The sequence below is a fragment of the Tympanuchus pallidicinctus genome, unplaced genomic scaffold, assembly GCF_026119805.1.
Source record: "Tympanuchus pallidicinctus isolate F22 unplaced genomic scaffold, pur_lepc_1.0 scaffold6, whole genome shotgun sequence".
Classification (NCBI taxonomy): Eukaryota; Metazoa; Chordata; class Aves; order Galliformes; family Phasianidae; genus Tympanuchus; species Tympanuchus pallidicinctus.
The window spans coordinates 31,895,435-31,912,167 of NW_026294780.1; the positions used below are offsets into that span (position 1 = coordinate 31,895,435).

Sequence of the window (16,733 nt, forward strand, 5' to 3'; positions counted from 1 at the left end):
GTCCAAACGCTCCTGGATCTCTGGCAGCTTCTAGAGCAGACCCTGTCCCCAGCCCCCCAGTTGCCCCTCCCCTGACGCAGCCCCATGCCGTTCCCTGGGGCCCTGTCGCTGTTACGCAGAGCAGAGCTCAGTGCAGCCTCTCCGCTCCCCGTGAGGAGCTGCAGCCATTATCAGGCCTCCCCTCAGCTCCTGTGCTCTGGGCATGGATGAAAATAAGTCCTAACGATCATTAAATGAAAAACAAACAAACAAACAAACAAACAAAAAAGCCACTCTCATGTTTTGAGAGATTGTTTCAATCCTTCCTGGTGCTGGAGGAGGCAGAGGGGGGTGCGCATGTCTCATACTTCTTCCCAGACCCCCCTGCCATCAGCCAAGATCCCCCAGGTATGTGGATGGGCTGTCTCAGCCTTCCATCAGAAACAGTCCCAAATTGAAAAGAATAGCTAAATATTCATTGAAGAGAAAGGGAAACAGGAGTGGAAGAGCACAAGGTGCTAATGTGAACAAGGGCCACTGGGCAGGAGAGGAAGAGCTGTGTGCCCACAAAGATTCTACATCACCAAACACGTCATTAAAAAAAAAACAGGGACAAATTCATTAAAGGCTATGATCACCTCCAGTTTTCATAGAACCACAAGTCCCAAAGAGACTGATAGCAATCATGCCTAGGAATCCTTGCTGTGAGGCAAGCACTGTTCACTAAGTGACGGAGAGACTCTGCGCAGCAAAACTAACATGCAGACCAGAGTCAAGAATCACTGTGTTTGTGGCTGGTCTGTGAGGCTCACGTGATGCTAAGATTTTTGTAGGCAGCCCCTGTTGTTGATTGACAGCCCAAATGTCTGAGTGTCTATCTAGAGGAGAAGCTGACTCTAAGTCACTCTCAAGTGTTTGAATTGAGTTTGAATCAAGGTTTGCACTTGCATCTATGGCCTCTCAGCAACCTCAACCACTCTGCCTTCTTTCTAGCCTGTAAAAACTAAGTTTTGTTAACAAACTTTCAAATTATCATCTCATTAGCATTTTATGTTTATCTTATGCTTCCTCTTGTTTGCAAATGTAAAGTTAAGCATAGGTGGGATTGCAGGATCAAGGCAGTATTGAATCCCCCCATTGTGACCTCAGTTTGCAATCACTTCCAGTGTTAGCACAGAGTGAGTTAGTCTTCTCAGCCCTGCAGCCTGTGCACTTGTCATCCTTCCACGTGGCGTAAAATAACATTTGGACCCCTGGATTGTAAATGTATTTTCCATGCTGTCATTCTGCCTACCTTACAGACATGCTACCTTAAAGGAAGGAAGCTTCACGGGAAAACATGGATGCAAAATCTGCCTTAAGGAAATAAGTGGGTGGCAGCATGTAATTAATAGAAGAAACCCTCCAGAAATTACTTGCTACAGACAGAACCAGTCTTTGCAGGAGACAACTGTGACAAAATCCAAACCTCAATCTAATTTTTGTGGTATGCACATCTGAAAATTAATAAACAAAAGCAATCTTAAGAATACCTCTACCATTCAAGTCAGACTACAACCTAATATGGCCAAGGAACAAAGAGACTGTGAACTGCACGGTTTTGATATGAAAAATCTAGTTGAAAGTCCCAGCTCCTCTTGGCTGTACCAGTCAAAGGACCGTGAAGGATTTAGGATGCTTAGGTTGGCTTTGATGTTGTACGTGACCTGAGCTGCTTCATGCAGTTCTGTGTCAGTCATCTGGTAGGCTGCAACAGCTTCATGGTCTTTTATATGAGGGCTGACCTGAAAGTAATGTCTCTTATTTTCTAATGTTGGTCCACAATGTCAGAAGCAGATGGCAATAAAGGTTGAACCTTCCCACCAGAACTCCGTTACAGTTTATTTCCATGAGACAGACGGCAGCAGAGGGCAGTCTGACAAAATGGCGACTGACATTGAAGCGTGGAAGAAATAAAGGCGTGCCATTGAATTCCTCCTTGGAAAACAACTGCACCCACTGACATTCAGCAATGCTTGCTGAACGTTGATGGAGGCCAAACAGTGGATGCGAGCACAGCGAGGCGATGGGTGGTGTGTTTCAGCAGTGATGCTGTCATAGCAGCTGTGGAACAGTGGATCAGGTCTGCTGGATTTTGACAAGCACAGTGTGCAGGCTCTTGTTCATCACTGGTGAAATTGCATAGCTAACGGCGGTGACTATGTTGCAAAACAGTATTTTGTAGCTGAGAATTTGCTCTAACAACTAGTGTTCTTGTGCTCTTTGTATCCGTTGTAGTTTCCATGGAAATAAATAGGAGACATTACTTTCGGAGTGACTTACATACATCACAGGAGCCAAGAAACAACCAAGAGAATGTGAAGTCTTAGAAGACTGAATGCAGCAGTTAGGGGTCAAATGCAATGGGAATACGAGAAAACAAAGAACTGATAAGAATAACAATTCACGAAGTGAATTAGATAGCTGGTAGCCCTCAGGAAGCTTCATCACCTATTTGGCGCGCCTGAAAAGCACGTATAGATCCCCTGTGAGCTCCTTGGCTTAGGTGCAAAGCTCCAGTCACATTCTGACTCCAGAAAGGCGAAACAGGGATACGCACTGCACTGGCTTTTAGCTGCTTTGCAGCCCCTGCTGCCTCACAGCAGAGCTCAGCGTTCGTAACCGCAGCTAGAGATGGGAACTGCTCCCAGCAGGTAGAGCTGAAGCGTTGAGGATCAGCCCCCATGACCTTAACCGAATGAACAGCTAAGTGAGGGCTCTTCCCTCAGGCTGTCCCGTGAAGACCATGAGCAGGTGAAATCAGCATTTAAAGAACTCTTTCATATGTATCCTATGGAAATCTGAGCGCTTCTCGTAAGCACCCTGTCCCACAGAGTGATCCTACGCTGAAAGGCAAAGCCTCTGTGTCCTACCTTACTGAAAATAGGCGGTGTCAGACGGTCTTGTCCTTGAGCGTAGCTTGAACGTGGCCAGTAACAATACAGAGTGAATCTCGGTGTAAGACCACATCTGTATTGCAGCCTTCCATGCTGTGGGCAGCTCAGAGATAAGCCTGCTTACAACAGAGCCTAGAGGCGAGTGCACACGTGCTACCTTCTCCAGTTCCTTCCAGGAGGACACACTGTAAGGCTGGTGACTGAAGACAGCTGGTGCTCGGGGCTTCCCTGCAACAGCAGATCACAGCCACAGCTGTCCACGTCCCACAAAGCTCTGAGGCCTTTCAAAAGCTCCAGGCACTGCTTTTTCCTCCCCATTTTCTCTCTCCCTCTCTCTCTCTCTTTTTTTTTTTTCTATTTTTTCTCCCAGTGATTCAGAGTCATTGAGAGCACAGTTGAAGGCATTTTCCAGCTAAGGAAAGATTGCTTTCAGTTGCTTATCATCTAACAAAATGTAACAGTGTGGCCTCAAACTTCACAAGTGTCTTACCTATCTCTACAGGGTTTTCTTTTTATTCCCCTGCTAATTCTGAAAGGATTTTGACCATTATGGCACATAAATCAGTTCTTGAGATTTTATTTTAATAGTCTTGTGTTCCCATGTTTTCTAAACAGTCCTCTGAAGTACAGCACTAACGGCAAGCCCAGTTCTGTGCCTTCCACTGCCACCATGAAAACCTATCCAAATTCAGGCAATTAAAAAAGAAAAAAAAATGAGATGGACACCTGCTGAGGTATTTTTTTGGTTGCAGTGACTGAAGTCCTGCACAGTCACTGAAAATACCCACACTTCTCATAATCCCCTAAACGTGACTGTGCTGCACAATTATCCTAGGTACAGAACACAGGCCTGGGCAGATGTCCAGTTCTAGATCGCTGGTGCAAAAAATCTGGTCTCAATGCATATGTAAAAAACAGACACACAGAAACACAGAAACAGACAATAGCCAGGGTTGGAAGGGACCTCAAGGATCATGAATCTCCAACCCCCCTGCCACATGCAGGGCCACCATCCTCCCCATTTAATACTAGACCAGGCTGCCCAGGGCCCCATCCAATCTGGCCTTGAACACCTCCACGGATGGGGCATCCACAACCTCTATGGGCAGCCTGTTCCAGCACCTCACCATTCTCACAGTAAAGAACTTCACCCTGACATCCAACCTAAATCCTCCCTCCCTCAACTTAAAACCATTTCCCCTTGTCCTGCAGTTATCTACCCTTTCAAAGAGTTAATTCCCCTCCTGTTTATAGGCTCCCTTTAGGTACTGAAAGGCTGCAATGAGGTCAACCTGCAGCCTTCTTTTCTCCAGGCTGAACAAGCCCGGCTTCCTCAGCCTGTCTTCATAGGGGAGGTGCTCCAGTCCCCTGATCATCTTTGTGGCCCTCCTCTGGACTCTCTCCAACAGCTCTCTGTCTTTCTTGTACTGGGGGCTCCAGACCTGGACACAGTACTCCAGATGGGGCCTCACAAGAGCAGAGTAGAGGGGGACAATCACCTCCCTGTCCCTGCTGGCCACCCCTCTTCTGATGGAGCCCAGGATATCATTTGCTTTCTGAGCTTCAAGACCACACTGCTGGCTCATTTTAAGATTTTTGTCCATCAGGACCCCCAGGTCTTTCTCTACAGGGCTGCTCTTCCAGTCTGTATGGATGCCTGGGATTCCTCCAGCTCAAGTGCAAAACCTTGCACTTTGCTGTGTTGAACCTCATCAGGTTTACTCGGGCTGATCTTTCCAGCCTGTCAAGGTCCCTCTGAATGGCATCCCTTCCTTTCACCGTGTCAACTGCACCACTCAGCTCGGTGTATTCAGCAAACTTGCTGAGGGTGCACTCAATTCCATCATCGATGTCATTGATAAAGATCTTAAAGAATACTGGTCCCAAGACAGACCCCTGGGGGACGCCACTCGTTACCAGCCTCCACCTGGACATAGAACCATTGATGACCACCCTCTGTCTGCGGCCTTTCAAACAATTTCTTATCCATCAAGTGGTCCACCCATCAAATCCACATCCCTCCAATTTGGAAATAAGGAAGGGTTGGGGACCATGTCAAAGGTCCTTGCTCAAGTCCAGGTAAATTGCATTGGTCGTCTTTCCCTTATCTACCAATGCTGTCTCTCCACCATAGAAGGCCACCAGATTGCTTAAGCATGACCTTCCCCTGGTGAAGCTGTTCTGGCTGTCTCAGATCACATGTTCATTCCTCATGTGATCAAGCATGTCATCCAGGAGGATCTGTTCCATGATCTTCCCAGGGACAGAGGTGAGACTCACTGGCCTATAGTTCCTTGGGTCCTCCTTGTTCCCTTTCTTGTAAATGGGAGTGATGTGACCCTTCCTCCAGTCATCCAGGACCTCACCTGACAGCCACGACTTTTCAGATATGATGGAGAGCAGCTCAGCAATCATCTCAGCCAGCTCCTTCAGAACCGTGGGATGCATCAGGCATTTTATGACCATGTTGTAGGATTCTCTTTGGTCTAGAAGTGGAACTCTCATGCCTATGGACCCAAGTACTGACTGCTCTCAAGAGAACAACTGAGGTAAATGAAAGCAGATTTTCTTCATGACTTAGTAGCTGGTAGCACTGGTCAGGAGAAAAGGGTCACATGCTCTGCCCAAAAGCAAGAAATGCATGTCTCCTGCATACTCCAGGATTGCAGTTAGAACTAAGGCAGTGGGAATCACAGAATCATAGAATGGCCTGGGTTGAAAAGGACCACAATGATCATCTAGTTTCAACCCCTCTGCTATGTGCAGGGTTGCCAACCTCCACACCAGGCTGCGCACTGCTACATCCAGCCTGGCCTTGAATGCTTCCAGGGATGGGGCATCCACAACCTCCTTGGGCAACCTGTTCCAGTGTGTTACCACCCTCTGTGTGAAAAACTTCCTCCAAATATCTAACCTAAACCTCCTCTACCTTAGTTAAGAAGATTCCAAGCTGTGAGCTGAAAACTGAGTCGGATCAGGAAGTCAGAATAGGATCTGCTGGAAAGAGATGTTTTGTGAGATGGATCTGAAGCAGGGAACAGAAACCTAGACTGGCTGGGTGTGGAGATGGGGAGCAATGACTGTGTATGGAAAGTTGGACTTGATACTGGGACTAGAGAGCCAGCTAGCTGAGAACAGCTGCCGCATCTGTACTTACTTGCTCTGCAGCATATCTCAGGGCCCTCATTTCCTGGTCATCTGAATTGTTGGGCCTGTTGGGACATGCTGTGGCTCCCATACAGTATACGCATCCAGGTTTCTATCCTAGCATGGAGCTGAGGCATGACTAAGTGTACATCCAGACATGGGAACTAGGAAGAACTCTGAGGTCTAATGATGTAAAAACAGACAGTATGTCTAGATAAGGAGCTTGAGAAAGCAAGACAATGACTACATGACCACAGCTTGCTAATGCAGACAAGCAGTTTGGGCATGAGGGAGAGCTGGATGGGTTAAGAAGAGACAACAGGATGAAGTGTCAGAGCTGGGGGACTCTTGTGGCAAAACTGTGGGAGAGGGAAGCAAGCTGAGGAGTGACACAGAGCTGAGTGGACCAGGGGGCAGAGCAGACATGGTGTAGCTGCACAGAAGGACTGTGGGCTGGGCACTGCGGCAAACACTGCCTGACAAGGTCCAGAGTGGAGCTGTGTGACCAGGCTGGGACATAGCAAGCCCTGGGAGAGGGTTGGGACTGGTTACAGAGGGAGCTGGGCATCAAGGTGAGAGGCTGGATGCAACTGATGTTTCTGATGTCCACTGCTCATTTCATTCCATCATTTAAGCCTGATCTGATTTGTGAAAAATAACCAGACACTGTAATGCAACCTGTCCAGTAAAAAGATACTTGATGGTTGTGATTACCTTTCTGGTTGTGGTACTGTACGTAGAACTTTCTTGCTAAATTAATGTACATTTTTACATACAGCTTAATTATGATTACTTGGGTCAAGGAGTCTGTTTTATTTCTAGGCCTAACCTGAAATACCAAATATATATTCTCTCATTTCTTTGTTATATTTAAAACATGGGTCAAGCTTTTAGAGATTTCTCTGTTTGTCCAGACCCAATCTCTTACAGCTTTCTTATATATATATATATACATATATATATATATTGTGCTGCTTGCGTTATTCTTTAAAACTTTATTGTAATGCTTTAAGATTCAATTCTTCCAACCACTTAAAATCCTGCTAGTCCTAGGAGCTTCTTTTAACACTGACAATAGTAACTGGAAATAGACTTCCCCAGAAGCATTATGCTGAAAGCTTCAACTCCTTTTTGTGGCATCACACCCTTATACATGTCAGTTACAGTCTCTATTTTGTCTCAGACAGGATTTTCAATAAAACTGAAATGTAAATACCCTACCTCTGGACTTTATTCCATTGCATTTTTTCCTAGGTACTCTAGAGAATCTATCTACTTCCACAAGTCCTGCTCAGGCTGTATCCAGTTTGCAATTCTTGTACTTGTAATTGAAAAAAATGAATTGTTTCCCAGCAATGTGCTTGCCAGGCCTCTTTTAGTAGTAGAAGTAAGTAGTTTATGATCAGTTTCAACTAGCAAAAATTCCAATAAAGCTTTTTTACACCTCATGGCCCGAGATCAAGTCTTCCTTCTCTATTTGAGTGCAGTGACATTTCATTTCTATAAGTGCCCATGACACATGATCCACTGTATTGCTATTTGGCTGGTCTCCAACCAGCCAAGGCAGTTTTGCTGTGGCTTGTTAGCTGCTGGTGGAAAATTTAATCCTGAGTTTTCCTTATGTTGAGAGGATTGGGGTACCAGTGAGGTGGGAGAGAACAGAGGGAATGCAGTGGGCCTGATGTAGCAAGGAAGGAGAGGACAAGTCTCCTTCCTTCTGTCTTGGGAGAGTAAAGGGTCTTTCTGGTAACAAGGTGGTGAGATGGCTTTGTTTAGGGTGAACATCCACTACACTGTCAATCACACTGTGGTGAGGGTTGCTGTGACAAGAGCACTGACTGGAAGGAGAAAGGAAGGAGGCAACAGGATAAACTGAGACTACAACTGGGAAATATTGGGGAAGGACTGGGGAAGGAGAGTTAGTTTGAAGAAAGTGATGAGTTTTAAGGTTGCTGCAGAGATGCGAAGAGATCCATCAGGACTGTACAAACATGCCCTGATCAACGGCCCAAGAGACCTGCAGCTCTCAGTCACTTCAGTTCTGATGGGTGGACAGCTTTTGTCTAGGGAAGCTATGGAAGTGAGGGAAGCAGGCTTGCACCTCTAGATTGCTAGTTTGTTGGGTTGTTTGTCTTATTTTCTTTGTTTGTTGTTCTTTTTAATTTCAAAGACTGTAATCCTATGCCCAAGTCCAGTCACACTATTGGAAGAGGTCTGAGCCAGTCCCTTCACACAGATGTCTGTAGATAGCTTCCTTCTCCACTTAAAATTGTAATGGCTAGATTTTGCACGTCTATATACTATAGCAGTCACTGTCTTCTGGAGGCATCAGGTGACACAAATTCAGTGTTCCCTTCATAAAGTCTTCCTTTCCCAGGAATCATTGTACCCTGATATGTCTGCTTGTGCAAGACTACTGGGTGGTATCATAGTGGTTAGACCAATAACAGGCTAACATAAAATGTCTTGTGGGCCTTGTGTTCCTGGAAAAGTAGTCCTCCCACAGGCCTAGTATGCAAAAGCTGGCTACCACCATTATTATTCCTAATGAGTAAAAGTATTACTGTTTTTAGGCTGGTCTTACAGGTATCAATAGAAGCAGGGCAGTACTAGCCAGTTGGCTGTCTACACTATTCTGTGGAATTAGGCACCTAAGATCTGCTGAAGTCTGTACTTCAAAATCGATAGAAATCTTAATTTAGATGTAGGAAATTATATACAGGAAGTATGGTGGCTAGTATTTGCCTCAGAACCCAGACCCATATTTTATGCTTTCAATTGGGCTGTAGCCATACTGTGTCTTTGAATCAAGTTATCTCTTTGAAATGTACAGATGAACAGTTTTATAGAGGATTCCACTTGAGTACTGCTAAAATAATATTGTCATATTCTCTTAGAACAATAAGCATCTCACACTCATGCAAATATTAGTAAAATGATTCCGATTATTTACAAATACAGCTGCAGGCAAACTTGTTCACTCAGATGCAGCTATTATTTCCCTGCTAAGATTCAGTGCAAAGAATCTACAAAGCCAAAGACCTGGCAATTGATTCTTTAAGCTGGCCATTACAAGCACTTCTTGAGGGCAGGCAGACAGACAGAGGAGCAGCAGAAGACACTGAAATGAGAGACAGGCAGCCATAGGGAGGCCTACACTTTGGGGAAGAGTGTCAAATGTGTGAAAGGAGGAGGCTGAAATGAGTGTACTAAGGCAGTAAAAAAAGGGATCAAATGATGGTGCAGCCAATTTGGCAGCCCCAGCAAGAAGGAGGGGAAGGGGCTACCTCTATGCCCATGAGAAAGAGGTGCTAAACCACAGTTTTTGCACAGTCAACCAAGAGATTTAGGAGGCAGAACAAAGGTTATAGAAATGTATGGACATTCCTGGGAAAAGATGGGTTCATCACTGTGCCTTTCCTTAGCATTTTGAATATTGAATTTGCTGCTTCTCTGAAGTATTCTGATTTCAAAGCTTGCAGTAAATGGGCAGTGGTGTTGCTTGACCAGAGCTCCTAAAGGATTACAATCCCCAGCATCCTTTGAGGATGTCAAAGTCAGCCTGGTTACATGCTAATCAGTGTAAACATACTACTGTGGTCACACTCAGGAATTAGAAATATGTTCTCACTCCAAAGGGAGCCATGGCATTTTTTCAGCTCTTACCTTTCCAATGGTTTATGAATTCCCAAGGTCAGAAGCAATAAAATATTAACATCTAATCTGTCATACCACCAATGAAAACTATAATCTGGCCCCTGACCTCACGTGAGCACCAGGTTGTTAACTAAAGAAAGGAATCAAATCTTCCTATAATAAATACTCCAGACTGTGACAGGTAAAATTCAGGTCATACGTCTCCTTTGAAGTTTTAATGGCCACTCCAATTTTATGATAAAACCACTCACCTTATGTTTGTACTAATTTTGCAAAGCTCGAAGCGGCTCTACTCATCTCTGGTGAACAGTTCCCAAGGACAGAGCTCTCATAAAACTTCAAGCTTCAAAGGGATTAGACCTCTTCTTTGCTCTCTCTGGCACACGTATTATTTTTTTAAAAGCAACATTTCCTCACATTTCCTCTACATAGCTCCATGATGAGCCTCCCAGTTGAGCCCCCCATCTAGACTTCTTCCTCAAGCTCTGTCACTCACTAAAGTAAAATAATTAAAGCTAAAATCTTTTTTTCTTTTTCTTAATAGTAAGGCAATTTTCTGGGCCATTTCTGCTTTTTGTCTTTATTCTATTGTCAGTTTGAAGTAATTTGAAGCAAATCAATAGAGCCTGTGAATTTACATATTTCTCAGGCTCCAAGGCTGCCACATGCAGCAGAACTGCTCCCCTGAATGTCAGTTTTTGTTTGCTTGTTTCTCTTCTTTTACAGACAGGGGGAAGCCAGGCTGAATCTGGCAATGCTTGAACTCCAAAGCTAACGTCTGTACTGGTAAATTAAAGAGTGCCAGGAACATTCCCAGGCACTGGAAGACAATTAATTGTCTATGTTGTTTAATTGTTAGCACAGTGCCTGGCACAGCAGGACTGGGGCCAACTTTCCCAAACAATTCCCAAATACGGGCCAAGAGCTGGCATGGGCCAGGATTGCTCTCAGGAGATGATTTGTTTGCAGGGCACAGAGGGGAAGAGAGATCAATACCACAGATGGACCCATTTCCATCTCCATTGGCCTCAGTACCTAGGAGTAGTCCGAGCTATGCTTAGCTTACTCAGGCATTGTTGCTTATTAATACTTCTACAACTGTGTCCCTGTGAGGAGAATGCTGACAACCTAACTTCCCGGGGTAAATAAACATATATATATTTCCTTGCAGACTGATTTTGTGCATTGTCTTGGATTAATTTGTTCCCTTTAATTGCTACTGGTGTTTTTTCAGATGCTTGTGCTTAAATGCTAAGGATGAGGCAGTTGGGGAAGAATAAACAACATCTGTCCAAATTGCTAATGCCTCAATGGCACTAAGAAGTAACAAGTCTGAGAGGGAGCAGATGGGAACTTTCTGCAGTTACACTGACCTCAGAAAAACAATTCAAATCAGATTCCTGATGAGGCATTGGCAAAACCACCCCAAACCATGGCTATTTAAATGGCATGGAGTTTGATTTCATTCAGTTTTATCAGCAAATCCTCCAGTCCCAGGTATTTCACCAGATGCATTAAAAGGCACCAACCCATGCACGCTATAGCAGTGGTGGCAGGGAGTATTTTCATGAAAACAGTACTTGCTTAGAAACAAGTAGGAGACTGGTCAGACTGCCATCCTCCCTTCAGCTCACCAACTTCAGCTAACACCCTGTTTCCCACTGCAGCAACAAACTGAGTAACACTGAGAAGCACGAGGTACCTCTAAGGGACTATCACAAAACAGCAGTATCAGTCACAGCAAACTGAAGAACATCTACCAGCTACAGTATGCAAGCTGAATAGCATAAATACACAGAATAAACATACTAAGAAGATTAAAGTGGAATATGTGCATCCCTCAAGCCTAATTTTTCTGCATATTGTACATGTCAGAAATAGCTGATATTCAGAACTATCTTTTCAGAGTATGCTTCTTTAAGGTTACTGAAAAGTTCCTTTATTTGAGAAATTAGCTTAAATGTCCTAAGGCACAGTATGTACTCTGAAAATACTCACATTTCATTTGATTGCTGTTGTTAATGTTTCAGAAATGAAGTAAGTTTTCCCCTGGGGACATTTTGCCTGGCTTACCCGTTTGTCTGAGCTTCTTCAAAGGAGGAATGATTTTTAGTTCTAGTCTGATAACAGCACCAAATACAGTGCTTGGAAAAAAACAATTTATTAATTTTTGGGGTGGAGAGGGGGCCACAGGTAAATTCAATATTAAAATACAAATATTTGTATCAGAAAGCTACTATTTTATTATTTGGCTGAGAACAGTGAGAACAAAAATAACAAATCAAGCTGACTTCAAGATTATCTGAACACATGACTCATGCTTTTTCTTACCAGCAGTTTGTGAATGTAAGTCTTCATTTAAGGGATCCATCAGAGCTGGGCTGAGGGGAATGTTTTGGACCATGTAAGGTTTTTAATTGATAGTTGGCTATAGAGCAAATGCTTGCTCTATACTCTTGCAAGAATTCTGCCATCTTCCACCATCAAAATCTGTAAAATGTTGCTCTTGGGAGACTGCTGTATTTGAACAAAACTGGAAAATAAACCTCTTCATAAGTACAAAATCCAGACTCAGCCTCAGGAGACACTGTGGATTAAAAGACCGAAATTCAGAAATTTGCTGTGAAAGCTCCCTGAGAACAATTGAGAGCAAGACTTTAGGTCTTCTGTGTCAAACTGTAATGCAATAGTTTTTAAAATTAAATCTTATTTCATTATGTCATTTCAATCAGCCATGGAACTTCCTGGTCCAGCCATAAGTGTACATGGTGCCCAGGTGCCTGCAAAATGCTGGTGTTGCTCACCTGGTTCCAGCTTTGCACTGTTGACACTGAGACAGTTGGCAACTCCTACAGACTCAAACTTTAGGTCCAGCTCTGGTGCCAATGCAACCTGCAGAAACAGATTTCTCAAGCCTTCCCCAGTCATGTGTGTTACTGAAGCTGCACGTTGATTCTTCTCATTGAAGTAAAAAATTCCACTTCCCCAAAGGATTTAGCACCTCAAGTGTGATGCAGTGTATGCATAAAATCCAGAAAACATTCATACTTCCAATGTTCAACCCTACAGGTTAAGCTCTATATGCCCATGAATTTATGAGTTTAAAATTCCTCATGGTCCTTGAGCTGTGCTTATGTAGATATGCAGTAGAGCCTCAGGCTTCATGCTGTTAAGGATTCAGGTCACTCTTATCCCTTATCAGGATCCAGAAGCTAGGTGTTGTCCTGCCTGAATCCTCCTGAGGTCTTCATGTCAAAGACACTTTTCTGACTCACTTTCTGCATGTGTGCAAGATGAGGCTTCTCACAGGTTGCTTCAGCTTTCCTTTGCAATGCTCCTACCTTGAGGGGGTTTGGAGATGGTGCTCTTTTTTTACAAAGTAATAATAAATGAATGAGGCCAATCCTCTGGTGGCCAGGAATGTGGTGCCCACTCCTAGTCGTCCTGAAAAAGCTGGAAGCACACATCCCTGACTTCTCAGGAGATTCAGCAGTCCATGAGATATATGTAGTCAGAGAGGATACAACAGAGCTTGTTTTCACCCTCCTTGAGGCCAGAAAAGTGTGTATCAGAGAACACAAGGTTTGTGGGACTGGAAAAAGAGAGCAGCAGAGAATGTGAGTTCTCAACCTTGCAGCTCGGGTATTGACCTGGGAGAGCAGACACTAGGTTTTTGGTCCCTCTGAGGGTGCCTTTGTCCTTTTTTTGGTCTAGTGATCCACCCCAGTGGGCTGGAAATAATGGCAAACCACAATAACAATAGCCAACTAAACAAAACAAGTATAAACAGAAACAACAACTGAGGCTGGGAAGAAAAATGGCCTATGGGGATATTATTTAGAAGAGACTTCAGACTTTGATTTCCCAGGCAGAAAAAGATGGCAAATCAGCCAATATGATTCCTCAGTTCTTGAGAAAGAGGCAAACCATATTTTCCTAAAGCTTCCTGTAGTTGAAGTATTGAGCTTACTGTACTACAGTAAAAAGAGTAAGGAAGGAAAACAAGGTCAGTCCAAAAAGCAAGGCTGAAAACCTCATGACTCTGCACTGAACAGTTGAATATTTTTGAGCTGCTGCCTCACTGCGAGAATTCCCCTTGGCATCACATGCCTTTGCCCTGTCCCATGGGAAGGAGAATGCTCTCACAAGTTTCCTGAGCCCCATGAAGAAAGAAGAAATATCACTCTGGGTTCAAAAATCGTTATGCACATAATTATGTCATGTCCTGTATATTTACACAAGCACTGTACATAAAGAAAAAAGGAAGTTTGCCCCGGTTATACAATACAGTGTAGGGAGGCTGGCAGAAAATAAACAATTTGTGCTGTTATTCGTCGTGCCAAGAGGAGAAGCGAACAGCAAGGAAGGTATTTCTGTCCAGGTTCATGGCTTCTTCCTCCTACACTGTTGCTTCTCCTGAGTCAAAAAATGAAAAGTCACACAAATGACAATAGAAAGAGACAGAAAACTGTGGAAAAGAGACAAAAGCTGTCACACTTCCATGTTTTATTTCCCACGTTCTTGGTCTGAGCTCCTCTGCACACAGCTTCTTCCTCCACATTCCCTGCAGTTTGCCCTATCTTCAAATGGGGCAATTGCTGCTGAACTGAGCTGAGTGAGGTGCATGTTCTGGCTGGGAGCAGGAGCACAGGCAGGAAAAGCCAGGGTTGGTGCTCAGCTGGTGGCTGGGTTGGACCAACCTGGGCAGCCAGAGCTTTGGGAGCAGTGAAAAATATGAATTAAGCATGAGATAGATGGACAACAGAGATGGGGATATGCCGAGACCCGGAAAGAAAGGAAAGCTGAGATAGAAGAAATTCTGCTTTGACAAGCTACACCTGGAATTACATTCCAGGACACTGTCTGCTACCATGTGTGGAGGTTCTTCTGCAGAAATAAATCATTATTTTAGCTTGACCAATTTAAAAGTTTCTTTTCCGAATTAGCTTCTTTGCTGTAATGTAAATGCTATTCCTTCTCTGCACAACTCTCACTGTCTCCAAAATTTTTTTGAAGTTGTAAAGTTAAAACCTACTCTTTGGAAACTGAATTTAATTGTGGCATTTTCCCTCAGTATGTATCTGTAGCAAGGAGAACAGACATTTACATTTCTCTGTTTGTTTAGAAGTTTTGTGAAGAAATGTAGAAGTATGTGTTTTCTCCTCCCCCTTCTGCTCCTCAGCTAACCCTGTGGAACTCACTGCCATGAATCAAAAGCATTTGCCAGGAGTCAGAATTATATTGAATATTCAAGTGAGCAAGCACACATACACACATGCCAATATATATTTGCATATATATTTATATATAAACAGTAACTATTTTTAAAAAGCACAGTACCAACATCAAATAAATCTTTGAAACCACTGTAGATGGGACTTTGTAGACCTCTCTGCCTGGTCTGCCATGAGTTTCTACAATGGCCTGTATCAGCTCACATCCTAAATCCCCAACAACAAGCATTTGTGGGGGCGCTAGAAACACAGCAGATGACAACAACATAATGGTTTGTGGTAAAGGAGAAGAGGAATAAGTAAACACAAGCAAAGTATGCAAGTCACTCTATTAAAAGCATACCCATTGGACTGCTTCTCCTGCTTACAGCAGCCAAAAAGTTCCCTCTGCCTTCGTACGCTTAAAGCGCCAGGATACATTATTCAGCACATGAGTAATTCACCACATTCTTCTGGATACTAGTCACCTTTGAGCTGGACTCTCTTTCACAAAGTTCAATGGCAAAACCATGATTGTGGTTATACAGCATGGCAGAGCCTTGTGGCACCTTGCAAAACAAGGATCCTTGAGAAGTTCCCATGCAGTGAAGGCCATAGGACTGCCACATGGGTGGCACCTTACAGAGCTGATTACAAGGATCCCAGAGAAGATCCCCACGTAATGAAGGCCACAGGATCCCCATGTGGGCACAGAGGCACCTTGTTCACACCAGTTGTGCCTCAATTAATATAAAAACCACAGGAAGGAACTCAGCACCCAGTGAAGAGACAGCGTGGCTTTCACATGATCACCGGAAAATCCAGTTTGCCAACTGGATTTTCCCTCTTCACGTGGAATGATAATTTGAGTGTTGAATGATAATTTGAGAGCTGGATCCGAGAGCTGCCTCAGTACCTCAGGGTACTCTGCCCAATTGCTTCCAATGACCAGGCAGGGGCTGTGGCAATGCAGCCTTTTCTGGCTGGTGTTGAGATCAGTTGTGCTATTCAACTGTTAATACAAGGATATAGCACCCACCAATAAAGCTAGCTTCTCTGTCTTCTGTTTTTTAATGTATTCTAGTGCACGAATCTGCTGTGTGCGTTTCTGTTTGAGTTAGGCTAAATGCTGCTGAAGTAGATGGACATAATTATGGCCTTTCATTCAAGATTAACACAGAGTCATTAAGCTGGTTTATGCAACCAGGTAGCTGAGCAAGAGAAATATTTAAAAGTAGTATGAAGCAATTTCAGAGGCCAAAACCATGCAATCAGTGGGCCCTCGTTGAGAATAGGCATGGGAAACATAGAAACTAGAACTGTCTTCGTTCACAGGAGACCAAAACAGCTCCTAAACCTGCTGCCCATCCAATCCCAAGCACGACGTGAGCTGTTTGGGCTGAGTGAAGTGGCCAGGCTTGGCGCACTGAACGGCCTGGAACACTGCTGTTATTTACTTCACCCTGTGCTCAGGAAAATAAGCTCTGGTAACTCTCATTTACCATGACAGCACATGAGTGATTACTGAACACAGCGCCAACTTCCCCTCCTAGCAGAAAAACTCTGAAGAAATGCAGCACTTCTTCTAATTGCTGGATCAAAAAAGGATAATGCAGCAGTAATGCTGCTGGGAATTACATTCCATGTTCTCCAAAACATTGCTTTAGCATTTGTGGTTGTTCAGAGTTAGGTTAGACACAGCCAGATTATCTTGGTAATTAGCTGGGATTTCATTGACTTTACTGATGACTATCCTACGTATTTTCAAAAAGGAGGAATTAGTTGGTATATGGAAACACTT

At 44.0% G+C, this 16,733-nt stretch overlaps 1 protein-coding gene across 1 annotated transcript in view; it reads right to left on the reverse strand.

Annotated features, from left to right (window-relative positions):
* The window catches only part of LOC128092111 (uncharacterized), a 726,933-nt gene that overhangs the window by 512,129 nt on the left and 198,071 nt on the right, over nt 1-16,733 (reverse strand). The window lies entirely within an intron of this gene.